Below are 25,836 nucleotides of genomic sequence, written 5' to 3'. Positions count from 1 at the left end.
AAAAAAACAAAAAAAAAAAAAAAAAAGAAAAAGAAACTGAGCTGGAACTGGGTACTGGCTCCTGTTTACATAGACTATTCAGGAAAGACTTTTTGATCCTTTGAGTAGAGAACTAGATATGTCAAGGAGAAGAGCACAATAAGCAAAGGGGAAAAGGCATGCAAAATCCCAGAGGCAGCAGTGATGTCAGCAACTTTGAGGAACAGATGGGAAATGCAGTTGAAGGAATTTTCCATCAACTTTGTATTATGGCATGTGGGCATTGGGAGTTGATTGGGTTGGATCTCAATTAAAGGTGGGTTCTAAGTGTCATAATATTGGACTTGAAAGATAATTGATATTTGTCTAACCTGAAAGGAAGGAAATGCTTTGATACTTGCGTTGATATGTTAGCTGCTTGGTTTTTCAGCATTTCCATTGTTCCTGAAAACATTCAGAGGAAGAGCAGAGCTTCTATTCAGACTCCTCTTCAAAATGAATCAACCATTCCTGACCATTCTCTCCCATCTGACCCAGCTCAGTTAGCCCATCTGACCAGTTCACTGGCTGTCTAGCTGTCTCCATTTTTTTTTTCTGGAAAATTCTTCAAAAATTAGAAAGTATAGTCAAACAAGTCACATATAATAGCCTGTGGAAAGGAAACTTCTGAAAGACTATTTAAGTGTCTGAATTTGTTTTTAATTAATTTAAGTCCATGATGGTCTCGGTCTGCTACCAGCTTAAAGTAACAGCTTAAGAATGCAAACAGGTAAATTTTCAGACGCCTGTCTGATGAAGGTGTTCAAGCATGGACTAGAAAAGAGGTGAGAACTAATCAGGCAAACTGATCTCATTCTAAACACACGTTAATTTATGAAGTGTTAACAGCATGGGAATTAACCCATGGAATGGTGGTCCATTTTATATTAAGCAAAATAGATCAAAATGTGCTATGCTTATTATAAAAGAAATAATGGATATGTAGTGCCAAAGGATAACAAGATACTAAGAAGAATGGATTTTATAAGGACAGCACGCCTGTGAAGTGGTCCGGTCCCTTTGAAGTTCAAGATCCTGAATCAAGAGCCAGACTTCAGAACTGGTTTCTTCAGTCTTAATAGGAATGAGTGGGCAACTAAAGCTGTTTCTCTTTTTCAATTTCCTCAGCTATTTGGGGAGGAAAATTCCATTTCTCTACTTCCCAAGGGGTGTCTTTTGGAGTTGTTCATTTCTTCTAACTGCTAATATTATGTTTTTTTTCCACTCTGTGTCTATAGACCTCAGAACAATCACTTGCAAATTCCAAGACACACAAAAAAAATCAATGCACCCTAGTTTCATTTATTGGAATTCTCTGAAAAGGTCATGGTGGGGGGAGTCCAATATTCTGAACATAATTTTTTGAGATCTAGGATTCATCATGCAGTTTTCTGTTGAATTTATATAAATAAAAATAAGAAACAAAACAAATCCAATCCTTTATTGGGTCTTGCTATCTTTTTAAAAGCCTTTCCTAATCAGCTAGATAAAAGTGATGTATCCCTACTCTGAAATTCTCTAGCAGGGATAATCTGTATTATTCATATATCCATTTACTTTACATGCTTCTTGATAGCACTTCTATATTTGCATTTAAGTATTATTTTAATATTTTATTATTACATTGGAAATATTTGGAATTTAGCCAGATTTTCAGCCTTTTTAAGAGGAAAATGAAGAATATCTGTTCACACCAGGGCAGCTAGGCTAGTGTTTAGTATATTTCAAACCCTACTGACAATACTTTGATTGATATCAGATAGATAATACTTTTTCTTGATATCAGATAGATAATTGGAAAAAGTATACAGTTGCCCACCATCAGATACATGAACTGATCTCCAAACAGCTGAGTCTCCCAGAAAATATTTACTCAGAACTGAGTAAGTCAGTTTAGAAAGATAATCACAATCTTCACACAACTGAAGATACAAGAGTTGGGGCTGAGAAGCAGAACGGTGCAAAAGGAAAGTGTCCTCTTTGACCTCTGAGAGACTTGATTTGAATCTCTAGCTCACGGCATATTGCTTTTGAGATTCCGTGTAAGTCATAAAAGCACTCTGTAGCTCCATTTCCCCATCATCATAAAGAAAATTGCAGCATCCTCTTTAAAAATTATTAAGAAGACTGAAAGATGCATTTGAAACATCGGGTCCAAGGCAGATGCTGTAGAAGCTGGTCACCATGGGACGCTGGCTGGACAGCAGCGGGTAATGTCTGACATTAGTCAAATGGTTTACGGACAGGAAAATCATGTAGCTGAGCATATTTGTTTATTTCATTTTTATTTTTTTAAAAAGTCAGTTTTTAGCACAACTGCATTAGACAAACAAGTTCTGTCTCATGCATTTTTGTTGGCTAGCTTTCCTTGTAAGTTCATTTTACTCTCTTGCACTGGTTTTACTCTTATGCAGAATAACATTTCTATATGTTTTTCCTTATTATATTGCATTAATACAGCTGAAAAGTTTTTGTAAAGTTGGGTAAACACACGAGCAACGTAAAGAAACTGAATGTTCAACGTTGACTAATTTCCTAAAGGGTTGCCCAGTTCTATGATTGCATTTTAAGTCTGTAAGCAGGAGTAGAAAAGAAGATATGAGAAAAAGTCAATTAAATATCATTTTCACTTTTCAGTTGATTATCATACTATTAAATGGAAAACTTAGTTCTAGCGGTGGTTTCTGAGGGAAAATATTTTCAAGAATGGCATGGAATCTTTCAAGGCTATTGTTACTACACAGGGAAAAGAACTGTGGAGAACTAGGAAATGGTCATAAAGGTGCTCACTAGGCCACTCTATTCATGTCTTTCATCAGTGGGACAATTTTCTGACTTCACTAAGTTTAACAGAAAACAAAGGACTCCTGAAAAAGCAGATTTTTTGCATTAGTTCTATCACTTTAAAATGATTTCTCTTAACAGCTTGCATCACATGGTTTGGTTCACCCCGGGTTATCCTCATTCCTAAAGGATGAAACTTTGACCTAACCTTCTTACTTCCCAGAAGATATCCTTCTGCACCTGGTCTACAAATTAATGTTTTTAAAGCACCCACCCCCAAACACATTAACTTCTGAAATTGCGGACGAGTCATTTCTTTATGACTTTTTCAGGAAAATGCTGATCCTAATAGATTTGCTTTCCAAAAAAACCTGTTTATGATTTCTGTAACTTTCAAGAGTAAAATGCTAAATGCTCAGAAATATGAAAGAGAGTGTAAATGACCAAGCGAATGTACAGCAAGTGTTATCAGCTATAAAAGTCACCAACCAGAAAAGTTTCCAACTATTGCTGCCTTTCCTCAGCTACAAACTTACCTGGATCAGCTCCTTCAGTAAATCTGATTCTTCTTTGATTAAAGAAGTGATGATGGAATGGATAAATAGGCAGAGGATGTTTTGGACATGACACCCCTCTGCATGATATTGCAGTGGTGGATACGTGTTATTATGCATGAGTACAGATCCATGGAGTGCCCAGCACCAGAACAGCCCCCTAACATGAGCTGTGAAGTCTGGGTGATGTTGTAGGTTCATCAGCTGTCACAAATGGCCCCCTCTGCTGCAATCCCATGAGTCTGTGCACACTAGGGCTGGGCCATAAGGGCTGTGTGTATGTACCTTCCTCTTCATTTTATGTGAACCCAAAACCACCCAAAAGTAAAACTTTTGTTAAAATGCAATCATGGTGTCATTTAAAAGAAGGGACAATTGACATGTTGCAGGCAGAACTGTCCTATGACAGCTCCGGTCTTACCTGAGTTTCTTTTGCAGATGGTGAGCACACTGCTTAACTTCTGTATAGAGCCATATAATTGTGTTTTGTGTATTTTTGTGTGAGACCTGTAGACTAAAAAGGAAAGGTTTTTAATGGAGTTTTGTTTTGGGTTTTTTGGGGGGTTTTTTGGGGGGTTGTTTTTTTTTTTTTTTTTTTTTTTTTTTGTACCAGGGAGCAAATTTGGGGCCTTGTGCTTGTGAGGCAGGTGGCGGAAGCACTGAGCTAAATCACCAGCCCTTAATAGAGTTTTGATACAAACTCAGCAGCTACTTTACTTCTTCAGCAAGGTAACTTTATCAAAAAGTGCTGCATCTTCAAGGTTTTTTTAATTTGATAACTGTCAACAGGCACTACAACTATGAGATTTTTATGTACATATACATTTGAGATTCGTACTGAATCCTATTTGTTTATACATCAAATTCATTGCAGATGGTAATGATGTAGTTTTCATTCATTTGGATATCTTATTTCTCTATCTTTTTATCTTTGAACTATTTTTTACATAGTGTACCCCCTTCTACATAGTGAACAGGAAAAGAAAAAATGAGTCCAAATATCATAATCTAGCATTTACTTACACCATAGGTATGCATCCTTATATAGAAGATATTAATAATGTGAAATAGGAAGAAAAGGGCTAAAGGTGTAGGGAAAGTGGAAAGAGTAGGAGAAAGGGAATAAGGGAAAAAATATGAGAAAAAGAAAAATGGAAATAAAGTGTTTGCAAATGGGGAGGGTAGGAGGGGGTGAAGGGAGGGAAGGGACAAGGGGAAAATGAGAACCAAGACCTGTCATGTGCAGGTACAAGATCCCAGTAATGAATGTAACTGTATTGTATACCTAGAATGTACCAATAAACTCAATAAAAAGAAAAAAAAAAAAGAAGGTAAAATTGAACTTCCCAAAGAGAAATTTGATAATTATCAATGGAGTTCCATGACTAATTCTAATTCTTACTTATTTGCACATTATTTGATGTTGTAGAATGAATGCTATGCTTTCCCAGCCCCAAATTCATATTTTGAAAATCTAATCCCCAATGGGGTGGTATTGAGAAATGTGGTCTTTGGGAACTGACCATGACACCATGAATGAGATTAGAGTCTACATGAGACGCCTGACCATTCTCTGGCACTCCTCCGACCACACAAGGCAACAAAGATGAGTCAGTCATCACCAAGGGACTAGGAAACAGGCCCCCCGTTACACAGCAGATATGAAGGACCACTCATCTTGGATTTCCCAGCCTCTCTAAGTGTAAGAAATGTTTCTGTCGTTAAACTACTTAGTCCATGGTATTTTTTTAAGCAGCCTGAATGAACTAAGAACTATTTATAAATAAAATAATAATAGCTGTATAGGATCAATTAATCATGGTTTCATTTTGCACACCCAGCCAGTCACTCTCGTTTTTCCATTTTTTCTGCCCTGGATGTTGTACTAAAGAATTTCCCACTTGCTTTGCTCTTCTCATTCTACTTCAGAAAGGATATGGTGGGCTTAAAGAATTATTACCAAGCTATCCACTTAGGATATCGTTCTTAGATTCCATCTCCTGGTGTACCTGGCATTTCATTCCTCGTGCTTCTTTTGATCCTCGAGGGTCAAGAAATCCAATGGGCATTCATCTGAATGACGGTAAACATACACAGAAGTGGCAAGTTCGTTGAAACCTGTGGGAATGGATGTATGAGCGTGACACAGAGACAGAGAGAAACGAAAAAGAGCAAGGTGCACAATGCAAAGACAAGAGAGAGAAAAAGAAAGAGCAAGTGCTAGAACTCTGCTTCACAGATGTGTGAAAAACAACCCTTCTGCGTGTCTATTTCACTAGCAAATTCCCATTCCAAAGCTATCAGCATGGCAGACCATGGTTGCTGATACCTAACAAAAACAAATAACCTATGGAGAAAGCCTTTGTTATGGTTTGTATGTGGATGTCCCTGCAAAACCTCATGTGGATGAGGTGGGACTTTCTTTTTCAGAGGTAGTTGAATCTGGAGCGTGCAATGCTGGAGCGAAGGCAGGTGATTTCTAAACCCCTACATGTGAGTGATGAGTTTGGTACCGCCCCAATCCCAGTAGTCTGAATAAGATACAAGGGGCAGAAAGAAGCTGTTGAACTCTGTTAGACTCTCATTATCATTGCTACTTTGTGTGCGCCATGTTGTTTCTCCTGTGCAATGACTGCTATCCACTCTGCCTTGAAGTCAGTGGATAATGGACTGAAACCTCTATGAACTGTAAGCCAGATAAACCCTTCCCCTTTAACTCTGGGTGCCAGGTGTTTTGTCTCAGCAATGAGAGAAAAGTAACACAGCCTTTTATGATCATAAATACATTTACATGTGTTACCACGTTTCGTCATTGGAAACGACGTTATATACTGAAGAACATTCACTGCCTAGTCAGTTCTGCAGAAAACCTTTCAGTAAGAGATTTTAAAAATTACCTTGGAATCAAAATTACCTGGAGAAGTGTTGCTAGTGACAGAGTCAGAAACATTTTTGATGTCAAGAACTTTGTTTAGGTGAAAAGGTACAAAGCTAGTGAGGATTCTCAGGATTCCACTTTAGTATTTTATCTTACATTTTAAACCTGGCAAACAAAATAATGAAGTGAAAGCATCAGTTAGAATTTTCAGCAGATCTTACACAATTATTTTCCTCTTTCTTAATACATATAATTAAGAACCGATGTTCACGAAAAGATAACAAGGCTGTCCTGGATGGCATATACAAGCTTCACTCAGAACATATTAACAAATTATTGATTCTCCCATTGTAGATTACTCTTTGAAGAAATGACCCCTCAAAAAGAAAAAAAACTGGTTTCAGTGACATCTGTCAGCAACCCAGCACTGAGGGAAGCTGAGGCAGAAGAGTCCCACCTGGGTAACTTAATGAGGCCTTGTCCCAAAATAAAACAATAACAAGTGTGAAGGCTTTGGGTTCAATCTCCATCATCACGAGAGAAAAAAAAATGACAAAAATAGTCTACTCCTCGATTTATGTAGTTTTTAGCGTGTTTGATTGTGCTATTTTAAAATATGACCTATATTTTTCCAGTATCTATAATATTAATCACAGTGGTGTTTGCTGCTTGAAAACTTAAATTATGCTGAAGTGCTTAAGAGTTTAGAATATTTCAAGTATCAGTGAGCTAAATTAAAGGTCATAACTTTGCCATCAGAAAGTGACTTTCACATCTGCCGTTAGTAACAAAAAAGGCCGTTTGGGACTCAAAGTTTACTGCTCTGTGTTAGATTACGATATCCGTACCACAGAGATAATGGTTATCCTTGATCAGAGGCATCAGAGTTCTCATTAGGTGCCCCACACCTTCGGATAACCTTGAGAGATGTCCTAGACACTAATGAGTATGCGATTTAATTATATAACTCTTACTAATGGTGATTGAATGTATATGCATGCAGAAAAGATTGCATAAATGAAAACAACAAGAGACCTGTGAAATTCACATCTTCATGCTAAAATAAAATGTTTGTTGATTAGTTAAAATAAAACTCTGTCTATAAAGTGTGCATCGGATGAAAATTAGTTAAGAGGAAAAAACTTTCTGATGTTTGAAAAATGTTTGTTTGTCAGTAATGAGTTAAGATAAAAATAAACATCAAGATTTTTAAACTAAGACTAATCTTTTTTGAACAATGCAATAATTTTGGATTCTGCAAGATATTACAGTCAAGTTCCTTAGTGTATTTTGTTAGCAAACAGTTGACAAATTAATTAAAATACTAATCCCCCCTCTGCCCTTTCTGTCTTGTTTATTGTTATTGTTGCTTTTCTTGTTTAAAATATTCCCATCCTCAAAAATGCCTTGCTCTGGGGGATAGACATCATATTGACCAAATTAAACCAGGAGTAATAAGAATCTTCCTGTTTATTTCCTCTTGACATTGAGTAAGTCACTAAATTCCTTTAATAAATGACTATCCAGAGTATTTTTCAAGTTAATTTGCATTTTAAAAATCTCCTAAGGCATCTAGTCAATCTACTCATGAATATTTTTGTGATTCAAAAAATTTTTTTCTTTTTGCCTAAATTGTCCTGGTGTAATTAAATTTCACTTCTTCTTGAATCCTTTCTGGAGATGAGGAAAATAAGGTCACCATCTTGGAACAGGAGAAATCTTTGATCTGATGAGATTTTCTATCTACCAAAGAGGCACTTTCTTCTCACACAGTGCTGTCATTCAGGGACTCAGTAACATAAAAAGCAGCCTATTCCAACTCTTAAGATATTCTTGCTTATAATTAACTAAAGCTACTCTGTGGGTAATTTCTGCCTAAAAGGTCTATTTCTGAAAGTTGAGTGGAATAAGTTTAATTCCGCTTATAAAAAACATCTCAGATGCACGAAGACTTGTTTCTGTGCTGATGTCTCTTTTTTACACTGAACACTAACAGCACCTTCACCCTATGCTTATGTAAGACAGGGTTCACTGCCCACTGCCCTCTCTGGTAACATCAGAGAGGGGCTCTCCTGCCTCAATCAGCCACCTGCAATTAATCACAGTCTTCTGGTGTGGGTTTGGAAGTGCTGAGTACAGGGAGCCTATTATCTTCTGTGAACTGGACAGCATTCTTTTCTCAAGTAATACAGCCTAGGATGTCATTAGCTCCTTGTCAGCCTCATCACCTGGGGTAACCCTCCATATCCATGGATACATTACCAGGAGGGAATTGAGAGAAACTTTTAACAGACCATCTAATCGGACCCCTGATCCGGTGATCAAATAGCAATGCTTTTATAGCAAGCTATCTGGAAGCTTGTATAAATGGGTCGTTAAAAGCAGTGCCATTTTGGAAGCGCTAAAAATAGGGAGGCGAAAAGATGGCTCAAACTTTCCCTCATTCATTCCTGTAATTGTGACTCTGGGTTTCTTACTGAGCTGCAACCTTAATCAGAGATGAAGAAAGGGCCCCTGGATCTCAGTTCCCAAGTTTCTCAGATATGTGTAGTCAGCAGTAACAGACTGTGTGCCAAAACTGCATGAAGGTGTATGACTGTTATCTGAGAGCAGAGAAGAGGGACACCGACTCAGCCTACAGCCAGGCATAGGGTCAAGGCCCTATCGAGACATCCCATTCTGAGGTGGATCTTAAAAGAGAAGCAAAAGTCCTCTTGCCTCTCTTCTGTGCCTTGAGTTCTTGCTGCTAAAAAATGAATGAATGACAATTCTAAGTAATATCAATTCTACTGTTGGGTAGTTACTGAATTGATGGATCCATTGATTCACAAATTAATAAGAAATAGTAAGTATCTTAAGTGTGTGCCTGTCAAGGAGAGGAAAGATTAATGCATTAGTAAAGATACAATAATTCAGTTAATCTCCAACTTGTACTTGTGGGTGGGAATAAGAAATGGGACTAGAGAAGTAGGTAAGAAAGGAGTACACAGGAAATGTCAGATGGCCAAGAACCAGCTAGTGCTGCCATTGCAGATGTCCAGCAAAAAAAAAGCATGAAGGAAAGGGATGTGGGACAAATTTAATAGGTACCAAGGAGCACGTAGGTGTCAGAAGTGAGGATACAGATGGTAATCTCTTTCTTATTTGCTTGGGCAAGGAAAAAAATTGCATTTATCAATCTTTAGAGCAGAGGTCAGGAGCATATGTAGGATGAAAGGCACTGGATCTATTTGTGTGCTAAAAAGAACAAAAACCAGGTGAACAGAACTAAAAACACAGTCAGGTCAGGATAATTAATGGGCCCTGACTTCTTGCATTTATCTGTGCTTCTGAAAGGTCTACTATCTCACAGACTCGAATTATAAAATGCAAATTTTATTCCCAAAGCATATATTTTTCTAAGAATTCAGCTAAAATGCATTTTTTAAACCATGATAGCTTTTCCTGGGGTGTCTTTCTCATCTTCAGAGTTTCCTCTCAGCTATCTTTTACATGTTTAATGTATCCTGTCCGCAAATATTCTCTTTGGATCTCTTTGTGATCATGTTATATGGAGGGGAAAAAAAGCCATGAGAGGCGTTCCCTCCTTTGAACACCAGCAAGTTTACCAGTTTCTTCATGTCTGGGTCTCTACTCTTCCTTCTCTTTTTAATCATGCATCATTCACAGTGTTTCCACCTTGGAGCCAGAAGACCATGGACTGCACCCTCTGAAAACCATGAGCCAAAATCAACCTTTTCTCCTTTATGCTGTGGATGTCAGGCATTTTGTCCCAACAGTGAAAAGCTGACCAACACAGCGTCTCTCATTTCTTCTGCATCTGCACATTCTCTTCTTAATACAAGCATACTAAATATCCCCAACTCAACAGTTAACATGCCAGGACCTTGACAGCATGACTCCAGTAAGAGTTGCCTCTTCCACTGTCCCTATTTTATCTTCCGTCTTCTCCAGAGCTGATTCCATCAGATTTCACCTCCCTCCATAAACCCATCAAGTCGGGCGGTCCAGGGGAAACTCTTTCACAGCCATGATGATGATCAGCTTTCTAAGGTGGCCACTCCCTCCTCCTTGGATCATGTCCTGCTGCTGGTTTCTATGACAACACTCTCCTTAGTTCTCAACTTGCCTTACTAACAGCCCTTTCTCAGCTTTCTTTTGTTCCTCCCCTCCTCTTCCTACAAAATCCATTTTGATATCCAGTGTGAATCTCTAGCTTTCAAAATTGCAAAGCAGAATGTGTGCTTTGCAACCACCCCAAATCCCGGCTTGCTTAGGCTCCTCCACTTCAGAAAATGGTGACAGTATTCATCCTGACAGTTGCTCGTCTGGGAAGCTGGAGACTTGCTCGAACACCCATCCTTTCCTCCACTGCCTCATACGGCCATGAACAAAGCCAGCCAAGGTGGCTTCTTAAATTGCTGTAGACTCTGGGCTCTAGACTACCGGACTGACCCAGGGACCATCCCAGCTTGCCTGGATGTCCCTAGGCACCTGATATCTCTCTGTTTCTAATTTTACTTCTCTACAGTTCAGGATGGTTTTCTTTTTAACCTTTTCCAAATCAGGTCAGTCTCTCCAGTGGTCACCATGGCTAACAGCCTCCCCTTGTCCCCTCCCATAAGGTGGAGTCCCCCCCACCAGCTGAAAGCTGAGTCTCCATCATACTATCTCATTTTCTTCCTATCATCCTTCACCATATGACATTACTCTTCTTAAATTAATTTTCACACTGTTATTTGTTTTCTGTCACTAAAATATAAATTCAGTGAAACCACATACCTCATCTTTTTTTAGCCCCTGTGGAATCTTCCCAGAGTGTGGTAGAATGAAGTCGTCATCAATGGTAAGCCAAGGACAATAGATACTGCCTGGCCAGGATCCTGGCATAACTGTTAAGTTAAAATACTACTGTGAATATAAAGTTTTTCTGCCTCAAATGTTTGGATGAGGTGTACACAAACCTCTGGCTTAACATTGGGAACATGGGCCTGGAGCTTGAAGGAATTCGGTGGTCATGCAATCTAAAACAGGTGGGCAAAGGCTTTTACGTGTGACTCCTCCTAACGAAATTAAACTGTCCTCAGAGAGTTTAAGCACTACCGACTTCTGTTACGTGGTGAGGGGTTTGTATAGAACATTCAAAGCAGCCTAATTTCATTTTTAAACTAGGAAAACAAACTGTGGAAATCACTTAAGTACAGTAAGTTCCCAACTTACAAACACTTGAGTTGCAAACTTTCACAGATAGAGACAGACCTTACAATACAAGCATTTGTAGGTACGAGCAAATCATGGAAGTAGTTCAGGGGTCTGCCGACACTGTCATGGCTGTGCTCACTGCACAGGGCTTAGTCGGAGCCCAGGCTGCCCGGACACAGGAGAGGCCAGTCATTGTACTGTACTGTAGCACCACTGGAAGGTAACAGTAAAAGTAAAAAGTATTTTGGTGTGCATGTTTGGGTTTTTTACACTTTACATTGTATACACGTGTCAAAGATGTATAAGACTCATTTTATCAGACTTAAGAATGAATCCAATTTACGAATGTTCTCCCAGAATGGACCTTGTTTGTAAATTAGGGACGTACTGTGTAATATTTCAGCAGAAGGCGAGGACACAGCAAAGTTCAGAAACTGGAATTGTCCTCCCATAAATAAATATCTAAATGGCTATTAGTTGCTATCCAGTGTTATGACCCAGTTAGTCTGCAGCCCACAAGCTGAGAAACCAAGACCTTGGTAAGCAGCCTCTAGCTGCTCCGGAGTGCTTTTGCAGGTCCCTCCCTGCCTATGTTCCTGTGGTGATTAGGGGTCCTGGGTTTGAAGAGGAGGATCTGAATCCTCATGTTAGGAGAGCAATTGGGAGACCCCAGGTGAGGCACCAACAGTGCTTGGGGGACACTGCAAGCTTCGCAGAGGAAAGGGGCTGGCAATAATCATTCAGGCCTCCAGCAGGAAGGAAAAAGGGAGCATGGGGATCTAATTTGAGGCTAACAAACAGCATACACCAGATTGGCGGTGAAAAGGACTGTGATTCCTCAACACCTCTACAGAGGCGGTAATGACTGGCCTGAACAAGAGTTGTCTGGGCTGCTGAAAGGCTAGGGCTGCACAAATGCCTCGGGGACTCAACCCAACTGCCTTCCACAGCCATGCACCTCAGGGAGCTCCGTGACCTTTCAGAACTTGGCTTCATGCTCTGTAAATTCACATCCATGGTCACTGTTTTCGCACAAAGCTGTGGAAGAATTAATATTAGCCCACAGGCAGGCCCTCTCAGCAGACAGCTGCTGTGAGCAACAGGACTAAAACTGGAGCTTCTGTGTCTGCTTTCCACAGTGCTTACATTCACTACTCAGAGGCCATCTCTGCACCCATCTGTCTCTAGCGCCTCTTTTGTCCCATCAAACTCAATACTGCGTATCTCTCCAGGACGTGGTGCTTCTCAGAATTGAAAATAATGTATTATTTGTTCTTTCCTCTCCTTGTATCTTCCCCACTGAACCATACACTCCAGAAAGGCAGCCTTACTTGGGTTCTAGCAGACTTCTGTTTGACTCCTGGTCCAGTATCTGTTGGACACTGTTGAATGCAGGGCCAGCAATCTGATGATCATGTCACAGTGATGAAGGAAGGCCTGAGTGAAATTGTTAGCATAAGTGTTACAGTAAGAACTTCTAGTGACTTCTTTCAGAGGCTCCCTCCCTTACTTCTGAAGGAGTGGTAGAGAAACACTGATCAGTGAACCACTGAGCACTGCCATGCCCAGCCTCAGTCCCTCATCCACAAAACAGAAATCACAATGGCAAATCCACTGGAGTGTAGTGGAGACAATTTTAAATTTAATTGTAAACAAGAGGGTGGCCATTAATTGCTGTGTAACCTTGAACGGATAAAGAAGTACCCAGAGGATGAATGAGGTACACTTCCAGACGTATCTGTGTGGAGTTTAGAGGCATAACTTTGAAGCCTATATATGGACCCTTGGCCCTTCCCCTCTGGCACTGTTCGCCTGCTCTGCTTCCTGCCGTGAACTAAGCATCTCTTCTCTGCCATGCCCTCCTACCATGATGTTTCTGCCTTGGATCTCCCCAACCAAGGAGTGAATCACCTAAAACCATAAGCCAAATTAACTCTCATCCCTAAGTGGTGGATGCCACGTATTGCACTCAGTGGTGGGAAAGCTGACTTATACAAAAGGGAACCATTTCAAAAATGTTTGATAGGCAGTCCAAAGATACAGAGCAAATCCAGTGAAACTTCATGGATAGCAGTCTCTTCTTGGTTCTCAGTGAATCCCCAGGGATTTCATGGGACTTTGGGGCTCAATGGGCCATGGCATTAAAACATCAACGCTTAGACTGTCACTTACTAAGAGAGAATATAAAAGACTTGGGGCAAGTTTATCTTTCTTTTTGGTAGTGTAGTATTCCACCGCATATAAATACAACAGTTTCCTTACCTGTTCGTCTGTTAATACACACTGTTTCTAAGATCTAGCTCTTTTAAATTGTGCTGCTATAGGGCTGCGGATTTAGCTCAGTGGTTCCAACACCTGCCTCTCAAGCACAAGGACCCGAATTCAATCCCCAGTACCAAAAAATATATAAAAATAAATAAGTAAATTATGCTGCTATAATGTGAGCATGCATGTATCTTTGGAATCTGATGATTTTTAACTCTTTTGGAAAAAGACCTAGAAACAAGATGGCTGGGTTGAAAAGAATTTCTATTCTTAGTTTTTTGGAGAATCTCCACACTGATTCCCACAGTGATTGTAGTGGTTTACACTTCCAAGCTCAAATATCACCTGATTTCTTTTATATGAGAAACACAAATAGAGAACAAAATAAAAGATAGGCAAATAGGAAATAAGAAGCTCAAATACTTTCACAAACTACAAATTCCATTGTTTTAGAAATAATTTGATATATATTTGTTTCATTTATACTCCCAGTTTAACTGAGTTTGTGGAAAAGAAAGATTTGTTTTAGTGTATGTGTTTCTTTTTGATGAGAATCTGTCATTTATGTCTTGCACTCTCACTAACTACTTTGAAGATAATGATATACACAGCTTAGTAATTACCATTATTCTCTTCTTATTTGATTATGTAACTTTGTTATTTACTCATAAAAATTACAAAATTTAAAAGTCTGGCCATAGTCATACATTCTCTATTTTCTTTCTTTGCCTCATTGCAATTATCTATTCTCTTGCTAAATAAGTTCTAGATCAAAGAGCAGGGAGAGAAGAGCATCCAACTTTCCTCCAGTGAATTTTAGGTTCTCATCTTGGAGCTGTAAGAAATAAACTGGCACTTGGTTGGCAGTCCTCTAAGTTATAAATTGTCGCTATTGTGTTAAACAGACATGTAGTTCATTGAACACAAGCACTTCTGGCATAAAAGGAAAGAAACCTTGCACAGTGTTTTTCCAAATTAGCTTAACTAAAATTACCAAGGTAAACTGAGTCCTACCTAGAGATAAGGCAAGAACTGGTATTTCATATACTGAAAATGTGCGGTTGGTTCAGGTCATTTCCCAACAATAAAGCACTCAACCAAAAAATATTATTGCATCTCATTTTTAAAATTTTTCCAGCTTCACTAAGGTATATTTGAAAATAAAACTTGCATACATCAAAGGTGCACAATGTATTAATACACCAATGTTTTGATATACATTGTGAGGTAATTACCACCTGAACCTAATGAATCTGTCACCCCACATGGTTTTGACTTTATTTGTACAGAAAGGATGTTTAAGATGGATCCTCAGGGAAGTTCAAGTATACAGTGCAGTAATGTCAACTACCCTCACCATGCTATAGATTACAGCCCTAGAACTCATTCAAAAATACCATAAATATTCTATCCCCGGTACCAAAAAAAATGCCATAAATATGAATTTCACAATAGGGTAATAGCCACAAAAGCAGCATGAAGCACCCAGGGAACAGCCCATATTTGTGAGTGTACTTTCAATTTCCCCTCTGTTTCCAGGAGAGGTTGCTGGTTCCCAGCACTGAGGGGACAGATTCATTTGCCATGTGTTGCTACTCTCCTCTCCACACAAAGACCACTCAGCTCTGTTGCCTCTGGCTAAGCTTGCTGGCTCCCCTGTCACTGTCAGTTCGGGGTCTCCCCAAGCCCTTGGCATCTCATCTTGTGGAGCCCCATCCTCTGCAACGCCCTCGACCTCCAGATAAAACAGCCCCATGTGCACCCGGAGCACCACATATTAACCTTTCCATGTCCTTACCCTTCTATTTAGCTGATGGGCCTGGATCACACTAAATGGAGTTCATCAGAAGCGGTTCTGGTACCGCCATACAACTGTCCCATGAGCTCAAGAGAACCTCAACATTTGGAAACGTTTCTTAGGGATGCAGCAAAATATCTGGCTAAAACTTTCTCTTACAAGGACAAAAATTCCAGCCTGATCAAAAGCTCAAAAATGTACCTGGAACTATGCTGCTGTCTCTTGTCCAAACCCATCCAATGCCCATGGGAAGACATCCAAGACTTACAACAAGCAATTTACATAATCTGAGTTCCACGTCTGAGAAAAACAATGAAACAAAGCAAGGTGTATATAAAGCTTTAAAAAGTAGATCATCTACAGATTCAATTTTAAGGAGAAAAAAATTAACCAGTGGTCCTCAATTATTATCTAAGGTTATTCTGGACAAGACACATGGAATAGAACTACTTTTGCACCTGCCATTCCTTTGGTGTATCCCGTGTACAAACCTGACAAATGACCCTTCCCTTAGCAAGGCAGGTCTTTAAGGGAGCCTGATTGCCGCTTTCTGCTCCTCTGTCAGCTTTTATTAGAAGAGCAAAAGAGCTAGCAGGGACAGCCTCATTCCCAACAGGCTCTTTCCACTGTCTGCTGCGGAGAACAACGCCCCATTTGGGTTCAACAGCTGTCTAAGTGGCAGTGAAAATTGACGAGTGGCAACCAAGAGAACTTCTAGGGCCTCCATCAACCTCGCCAGCCAGGGAGACCAGCACCATGTGAGAGACTGACAAACACTGTTTGGTCATGACAAGTATCATGAATCCCCTGAGCTCCTCTGTTACTCTTACCCAGAACAAGGAACAGTGTGAGGGGAAATCAGAAAGAGATGAAAAAAGGTAGAGGAGCAAATTAGGATGAAATGTCCTAGGCAACACAGGCAACAGAAACAAACCACACCCAAGTCTTCGAAGTAAGCAGCTGCTGAGTCGATGAAAGGTTTTTGTGCCCTATGCAATGCTGCCAGCCCCACCCATGTGACTTCAGTGCAGCCCTAGCAACCTCCTGGCCTCAATTTCTTTCCCAAATGAATAAAGAGTAGGGCAGCTGGCCCAAGTAGAAATAATCAGTCTCTGCCAAAGGCTTGCAACTGGAAAGCAGAGAAGAGAAATTCACTTTGGGATGCTGATGTTGACTGCCCATGGCTGTAAGAAGAGCTAAAGTTCTAAGCACTTGAGTGCAGGGCCTGTTGGATCAGGATGATGGAGTACTTTCCACCTGTCAACCACTAAAGTAAAGTGTGACAGGCTTCTCTGTCAGTGTGACTGGATTAAGAGGCTCCTATGGAGATTACTGGATCGTGGGGGTATTGCCACTTATCAGTAGGGAACTGGGAAGGTACATGCCTTTACAGGGTCTGTTTCTCACTGTCCCTCTTCTCCTGCTCTTTGCTTCCAGGCTGCCATGAAGTGCGCAGTCTTGTTCCACCTTGCCTTTCACCAAGATGTTTCTAACCTTGGAGCCAGCTGACCATGGACTGAATCCCTTGAAATTGTGAGTCAAATTAAACCTCTCCTGATTTACACTGTAAGTGTTGAGTACTTTGTTCAAGTGACAGGAAAGTGATGAATGCACAAAGAAAGCCACTTTGCAGATAAATTAAAAATGAGGCAAGACACAGGACCCAGGTGCCCTGACCAAAGTCCTTAGGGGCAACTTTGCCAAGGAATATCTCCACCCTTCCAGATTGTCTCACTTTTCTTCTATTTTATAACCAAATGGAGATCATCTTCATCATGGAACTCTAAGAAGAAAATGTCCTTTATTAACTTAGGCATTCAACAGTATTTATCAATGCAAATATACCACTCCAGATACTAATCAAAACCGTACAAGCATAACAAGAAGAATTCTATGCTTGCACAACTTATATTCTAGTAAGAGCTAATTGAGAATGAACAAGATAACATAGAATGAAAATTATATAACTTGCTACCATTATTGAAAAATTAGAGCAGGATAAAAAGAATCACAACTAAATTGCTACAGGGTATGTCACATTTTTAAACAGATAGTGAAAGTTGACTTTTCTCAAATAAGGAAATATTTTAAGGAAGTAAGATGGAAGCCATAAGAATGTATTCCTGGCAGACGAAGCAGACAATGTAAAGGCCCTGAGCTCAAAATGTGCACAACATGTTCAGGACACAGCAAGAATACCAGAGTGGCAGGGTTGATGAAAAAGAGGTTGAGTGGCAGGAACTGATAGCAGAGTGAGAAGGGGGTACCAATTGTGGGGGACCTTATACGCTTTTATAAGGGTATGTCTTTTGTTCTGGGGGAAACTGGGAGCCATTAGAGGTATTTATTAGAATGGTGGCATTTTCTGATTTATGAATTAATGGATTGTTCTCACTTCTCTGTTGAGTGTGCTGAAGAGACCAAGATATTCATAGGAAACCACCTGCAAAGCGAAAAAGGACAGTAATGGCAGTGACCAGGACTAGGGCCACTGGGCACAGTTGTGCATCTCTTAGGCATATTTTGAAAACACAGCTCCAAAGTTACTTCTTGATGTTTGTTCGTGTTATTATTTTTACATCACCTACAACATTCTGACCCCTTTATCTTCACCTCATCAAGCCTCTGCTGTAGGTCCACCTGTGTAAAGCTTCTGAAACAAAGAAAGACATTTTGAAGCAAGAGTTCCAGACCATAGGAAAATGTATAATTCAGCTGAGAGTTAAGGAAGTCAGCTGCTTAAATAATTACAACACTCAGAGAAAAGGGGATGTGAGATGTCATGAAGAAATAAAAATCAGCATTATGAGAGTTCAGAAGTGCCTGGCTCCTGTTTCTCAAGATACTGAATATGCCTAATGGCTCTAGGAGAATCCTGAAAAGAGCAGCTCTACCACCTCTAGGCCTATGATACCTCCAGCATTTATAACATGATAGAAACAAAAATGTCTCACTGCAGAAGACAGTACACTTATCCTTCAGGGCCTGGAGTGCTGTTGGTAGAGAACTCTCAGACATGAGCATCCCTGAACATTGCCCTGACTAAAGAGAGCCCTGTCCCCAATGGTGTGCCTATGTCTCCGGCAGCTCAAGCCCTTCTTCCATCTCAGGACATCACCCATGCTCCAGAGCTCCCTAAACACTTATTCATGTAGAGTGGAATGTTGCATTGTGGGTTTGTCTCTCTTCTTTTCTCCCCAGTCCTGCTTTCCTCACTGCCCTTCTACAAGGAAGGACCCAAGAACTCCTTAATTTGCTTCCTAGAGTCTATTTCCTGAGGGACATAATGTACAACCTGTCTGCAACTCACTCGGGTGAGTTAAACACATGGACTTCTAGGCTACATTCAGATCAGCCACTAGCTCTGGATTCAGTTGTATCTGCAAATAAACCCTTGTGCATCATTTCTTTTTGATGATAGCTGAGGGAAATGTCAAGCTAACTTAAAGATCCATTAGAAATAAGAACACATTTCTCTTCTCTGAAAACACCTATACCCTCTGCTCTTATTTTTCAGCCCCACTGTCCTTCTTTCCACCATTTTTAATCTTAAAATCCCCTTTGCCACTTTCCATGATCTTTAATCTTCTAATTCCACAGTTCCTTTAGGCATAAAATCAGCAAATCGTTTGGGAAAAGATCTTTTCGGAGAGGGTTAACCTTCCTTTTTAGGTACTTCCAACTAGCTGAACTAGAGTCCAGAAATTACTAATGCAAAAAGCATTTCTTCACTTCTGTAGCCAGAGGAATCCTCTAATTTCACTCTGAAAGATCATTTAGAAGGGGTACAAATCCTGTTTCAAAAGGCCCACATAATATATGCACGTTTCCTGAAGCTGCTGGGAGGGTTCCATGAAGGTGAAATGACGAACTCCAGAGCAGACCTTCTAGGAATACTAGTATCAATTTCTCGCCCTGGAGTGGTTAAGACTGTTGGTTCCGTGTTTAGGAACTATGTTTTGAAATCAAATCAGAATATGAAACTGTGGACTTCATAGTTTTAAAGTACATGGATGTCCAGGGCTGGGCCTGTTCCCTTCAGGGCCAAATCCAGGGCCTCTAGTGTCATTAGGACTCCAGATCTCCTCGTGCTTGGGCACGGTTATCCCTGTGTTCCTTCTGATCTCTGATAAGCTTGTGCTAAACATCGGCAAAGGTGGCCACCAGCTACTATAGCTCCCACAGCTATCTCAGTGATTCAGTATTAATCATCTTCCCAGTTGCTGAGAGGCAATACCCAAGACCCACTATTTAAAGGAGGAAAGGTTTAATTTGGCTCATGTTTCAGAGCTTTCAGTCCATTGTCAGCTGGCTCCAAGGCAAAAACAGCATAGCAGAAGTGCACAGTACAGCAAAGTTTCTTAGTTTATGGCTATGAGGAAACAGAACAAAAAATAGTGCCAGAGAGTAAGGGGTGAGGAGTACTCAAGGTCATGCCTCCATGACCCACCCATACTCCCTCAGAAGGGCACTCTACGAATCCCTTAGGTAGCTTCCAAGCCAATCAAGTTGATAACCTTAGTCTTCCCCTCCCAACCCTTGTCAATTTCACACCCAAACACATCTCTTTAAACCACACTTAACCTCCAAACTGACACAATATTAATTTAATAACTTTGCCCAATATGACACAGCTATTTTGCATACAACTAAAAACATAACAACTCCTTTTCCAAAATCTCAACAGTTCACTATTTTTCAGAAGTTCAAGTTTTCTCTGAGGCTCAAAACCAACTCTTAACTGTGAACCTCTATAAAAATAAAAAACAAGTTATATAATACCAAGGTACATTGGCACAAATGGAATGGCTAGGGGACAGAAAAGAATTGAACGAATACAGGGCCGAAATCTAGCAGAGTAAGCATTAAGTCCAGTAGCTCCATGTCTAGCTTATAGAGCACACAGTGGTGAGATGTGAGTTCCAGAGGCCTCGGGTGGCCTTACTACTGTGGCCTCGCCCACTGCAGCCCATATGTCTTCCTCTTGGGCTGGCCCTGCTCACAGCCCGCTCACAGCTGGTAGACATTCCACCTTCCTTGTCCCAAACTTCCTGGGGTTCCCATTCCCTTTTGTCTCCTTCACCCTGCCTCATGCACTGTCTGCTCATGGCTTCCTTGCTTGGCCACTCACTCTCCTTTGGAAACTAAGTGGAAGCCTCCCTGGGCTCACAACCCTTGCATTCTGCATAGACAGTGGCATGGTCTTGTCAGCAGGCCCCTTGGACAATGTCTGCGGCATCCTCTGAGTGCCTGGACAATGCAGCACAGTGAAGTGGATCCTGAGAAGCCATCTCTAGGCAGCCCTTCTGGAACAGGGGTTCAGGGACTCTCTTCTCAAATGAAAGGTTGATACTTTTCTGTTAGGTGGGGTCTTGTTAATTTCTAAGATGTCCTCAAGTCATCTTCCATCTTGATCCTCCCAGGCCAATCAATTAACAATTAATCTTAACCTTAACACATGGGTGGATTTTTCCCAATCTACCCAGCAAGTACCCAAGGAACTCTGTAAATGGTCCTTTCACACTTGTGAGCCTTCTTCTGTGATCATGGGACTATGCATCTGTCTCATTCAAGTCGCGTAAACAAGTTCACCCTAAGAAAGAGGATTTCTGATGGCAGAGGTGAGAAAGAAAATGCATAAGTCCTACCAAGTCCATCCCTGTCCCCATTTGTACAACTCATAGGAGTTCTGCTTTGCCTCTTAAAAGTCTTGTGCTTCCTGGTTCCCTTTTCCCTCTGATTCAGCTCATTTAAATCCTCCCTCTATCAAGATCATGTTTTCTGTTTAGTGTACATTTCCTTGCATATCTTTTATTGATTATTTTAGCTTCTGTCCAATTCCCTAAATTCTGTGTGTATTGTTCACAAAGATCAGCAGCACAAAGGCCCACTAGATAAATGAGCAAAGCTTCTCTTTCAATTAGACTGTAAAAAAACAAGTGCAAGTTATTATAGATGATTATACCCTGATATGGTTGGTACTTATCATAGCCCTGGGATATTTTATACATTAGCATCCAGGAATATATTTGGGAGATTTTTGCTTCATGAATCTTTACAGGAAACATGGGACCTCAAGGAGAGTTGAAAAGTTTGGAACAAAGGTTGTCTGGCCTCAGGTTCCAGGTCAGACTTTAGCTTGTGATCCAAAGAGAAAGGCTTAGCCCAGTGGAATGTTCACGTAGAATTGGGACTTTCCTAAATCTAGGGCCAAGCAATAAACTGGGGAGAACACTCTGAATTCAACCTCTGAATTCAGCAATCTGTGACCCAGGGAAGACTAGAAGTCTGGGAACTTCTGGAGATAGGATCTTTTGAATGGCCATTTCACAGCCAGTGGTGCCGTGAGGCATCTCTATGCAGTGAGGCATCTCTAAAAGGGCACATGGATAGGGCCAGAGATAAGCCCGAAGCTGATTGTCTACTGTAGCTGGCAAACTGGATCATGGGCTCAAGCCAGGTAATCCTTTCGAGGCTCCAAAATGAGAGGTACTAGGGAGTTTCTTTCTGTCAATCCAGCCAAAATGGCTCCATCCAAGCTAGAAATAACTCTGTAGTTATAGGCAGATAACAGTCAGAAAAATAGAAGAACACAGAAGTAACTAGGCTCATTCACCATTAAATTTTATGCAGATGTTAAAAGTAAAGATTTTTTAGGCTATAATAAACACAAGAGTAGTTTGGTACAATGTAAAGTGAAAATTGTACATCCAATATCATAAGTAACATAAAATTATATATTGTAAGAGAAGACTGTGTCATAAAAAAGACATGAAATACAGATCTATGAAAATGTGCTATATTCATTTTTCTATTTACCATTTCATATCATTTTTATAATGGGAAAAGGAATCCAAGGAAAATTTCTACTTAAAAATTGGCAGTAAATAAACAAAAACAGCAACTGTCCTGTCCTCTTCTGTATGTATTTTTGGCTAGTTCTAATGCAGACTGAGTGTTCCATATTTAATAGGAAATCATAATTACAAATGTATAATTAAATTAGTGACCTCAAAATGTCCAGCACAATGTTTAGAATCTGTAAAGTGATGTTCCTGGGACCTTTACAAACTGAGGAAAATATGGAACTCAATGCTTGATAAAGATAAGAGATTTAATTCTTAAGAGGTTTTTAAGAGGCAACTTAAGCCATAACATGCTCCAAACCCTTTTGCAGTATGTATAAGTCCTCCCTGTGTGTATTCTGCATAGAAGTCAGTTCCCCACATTCAACCACAGAAAGAAAAGGCTCTCCCTAGTCCATTCAGTAAGCAGTTGTCTGGTCCTTTCTTGATCTAGTCCCAAGTCATTAATGAGTAAGTACTGCCACAATGAATAGAGAACTGGATTTCACTCACTGAAGAGATGGAGACAATGGAGTCATTTGACCTAGAGGAGATCAGAAAAAATAATCCATACTAGGCTCCTTTTGGGAAAATACAGCTATACAAATTAATCTCCAGACTTCACATACCAAGTCCAAGTATAGTCTTGGAAACATATGTTTTGATGGGCAAAAGTACTTATGAATTCCAGAACTAGGGGGATGAAAGTTGATGATGACCAAGATATTTGCAATGTCTCAAGCTATTCCCCAAAGAAGTACTCACGAGCTACAAAGTGGAAAAAAGTACTGTTCCAGTACTTGAGAAACTCAGCAGAAACCCTGTTAAACAAATAATCAAAGATTATACTATAGATGATCAAGAATAAGATCTAAGTCACATGCAACTGTTCCCCAAAGTACTTTAAAATCACAATGAGTAGCAAAGGCTATGAGGGAGGGAAGATAGGAAACCTGGCAGCTTTTCAGTGCTAAACCTGTACTCATGGATCTCTCTCAAGTGGCATTTTTCTAATTTGACCTAAAAAGATGTCAGTGGTTAAAGAGAGGAAGAAACCTGTCCCAAGTTACATAAAAATGGAAATTTAGATAGCCAGCAGCCCCTGCCTCAGCCCTCTGCCTTGACAGCAGAGCAGTAAGAGGCAAAACTGCGCAGAGCTAGCCTGCAACTCCTACCTCAGCCCTCTGACCTCTGCAGTAAGAGACAGACCTTCCCAACCCCAACCCCATGCACCTCTGGCCTCCTGGCTGTGCTGGTACTTGCATTCACACCACAGAAGCACAGGGCCGGCGGCGGGGGGGTCATAAAGGCCATTATCCCAAGCTCCAACATAAATTTTTATTTAATTCACACAGTTAAAGGTAATAAATTAATAACTACCACAAATTTTCATTTTCTAAGCTGTGTTTGATGCTTTTGTGTTGCTGATTGTGTCACTTGGGCTAAGGTCTTGTGTGTGATTGATCTAATCAGCTGTCCTTCCTGGTATAATGAAAAAGAGATTGCCGAAGTCATTAGAGACTCAAAACCTAAAGACAAGTTATAATATGAAGATCAAAGTATTAACCAGGTGTCAAACCAAGGCCAGTAACAACAACAAAAATAGAAATGAGAAGACATACAAGCAAGGGACAAGCACAAACACAGACTGACAGCTCACCAAAGGCAAATTCTTGGGGAAATGAGGGGGAAAGTCTAATAATCAACCATCTGGAAATCCTGAACTGATAGCACAGGAAGTAACAAAACAGATGAATTAAGGTTTAGAAAAATTCAAAACAGAAATAATTTCCCAGAGAACTACACAAATGGTGAACAGGAAAAAAGACAAGATTAAAGACTCTAGAACAGACACAGATTAAAAAAAAAAATACTGAGCTCAGGATGATAACAGAAGCCATGAATGCCCAACATAGGAAAGAAATGGAATCCATGAAACAGATTCAAACAGATATCCAGAAGATTAAAAACTTTATTGAAAGTATACATAACAGACTGAGCCAATCTGAAGACAGGATATCAGATATAGAAGACAAGATGGCAGTCAGTGACCATGAAAAGTAGGATCTCTTAAAAGTAGTAAGGGAACATGAGAAATTAATCCAACAGCTCCTAGATGATGCAAACAAGAATAATATAAGACTGACAGGAGTCCAAGAAAAAGCAGGGGAAGGTACAAAGACATAAAAAAAAATTGTTCACAGAATTAATGACAGAAAACTTCCCAAACAGAGCAAAAGAATTTCACATACAGATAAGTGAGTCATATAAGACTCCAACCAGCCACGATTAAAAAAAAAATCTGCACATAGACATATAATAATCAAGATCCTGGAAACCCAACAGAAGGACAACATACTATAAGCAGTTAAAAAAAATCAAATCACATGCAAAGGAAAGCCCATCAGAATCACAGCAAACTTTTCAACACAGACCCTCAAGTCTAGGAAAGCCTAGAGGGAGGTATTTTAAGCCCTAAAAGAAAACAGTCTTCAACCTAGATTGATGTATCCCGCAAAACTGGCTTTCAAAAATTGATGGAGAAATAAGATACTTACATGACAGAAAAAAAACTGAGAAACTTCAGAAATACCAAACCAGAACTTCAAACAATTCTAAATAATATCCTAGAAAAAGACAATGAAGATCACAACTCCATGAGACCAAACAGGAAATCCAGCAGGAAAGGCAAGAAATTAATGTGAGGGGAAAAAAATTAAAAAGGGCCAACAACAGGAAAAAAACATGATGATGATGAGTCAATACATATCAATTATAACCATCAATGTTAATGGCCTTAATTTATGAATCAAAGGAAATAGATTGGCAGAATGGATTAAGAAGCAAAATCCAACAATATGCTGTATACAAGAAATGCACCTATTTCAAAAAGAAACTCATAGACTAAAAGCAAAAGGGTGGAAAACAGTTCTCCATTTGACAGCAATCCAGAAAAAAGCAGGAGTAGCTACCTTATTTGCAGGAAAAGTAAATTTCAAACCAAAATTAATTAAGAGACACAAAGAAGGTCATTACATTTTTGTAAAGGGAACAATCCAAGAGAAAAAGATGATGACCATAAACATATATGCACCAAATACTAATGTCCCCAACTATGCAAATCAAATATTAAGAAACATGAAAAACCAAATAAGCATTGAAACAACTGTAGTGGGGGACCTAAATACACCACTGTCACAAACAGACAGGTCATGTAGACAAAAAAATCAGTAACAAAATACTAGAACTGAATGAAGTTGTTGAACAAAAGAACTTAACAGACTTCTACAGAGTGTTCCACCCCACAAAATCAGAATATGCATTATTTTCATCTGCACAGGGGTCATTCTCTAAAACAGACCACATACTAGCTCATAGAACATGTTTAAGTAAATGCAAAGGAATTAAAGTTATCCCATGTATATTATCAGACCATAGTACAATTAAACTGGAGATCAGTAGCATAAGAAATCGCAAGAACTTCACAAACAC

The 25,836-nt window shown here is 39.9% G+C and overlaps 1 long non-coding RNA gene across 1 annotated transcript in view; it reads right to left on the bottom strand.

Annotated features, from left to right (window-relative positions):
• The window catches only part of LOC104848587, a 27,490-nt gene extending 21,158 nt beyond the window's left edge, over positions 1 to 6,332 (bottom strand). The window contains exons 1-2 of the long non-coding RNA XR_776465.1: positions 6,271 to 6,332; positions 5,366 to 5,474 (exon numbers count right to left, since the gene is read on the bottom strand). This is a non-coding gene — a long non-coding RNA (uncharacterized LOC104848587). The remainder of the gene's footprint in view (positions 1 to 5,365; positions 5,475 to 6,270) is intronic.
• Positions 6,333 to 25,836: the final 19,504 nt, after the last annotated feature.

The sequence above is a fragment of the Fukomys damarensis genome, unplaced genomic scaffold, assembly GCF_012274545.1.
Source record: "Fukomys damarensis isolate Sample0158 unplaced genomic scaffold, DMR_v1.0_HiC HiC_scaffold_6, whole genome shotgun sequence".
NCBI classification, from domain to species: Eukaryota; Metazoa; Chordata; class Mammalia; order Rodentia; family Bathyergidae; genus Fukomys; species Fukomys damarensis.
This window is presented reverse-complemented; position numbering and strand designations above follow the sequence as displayed.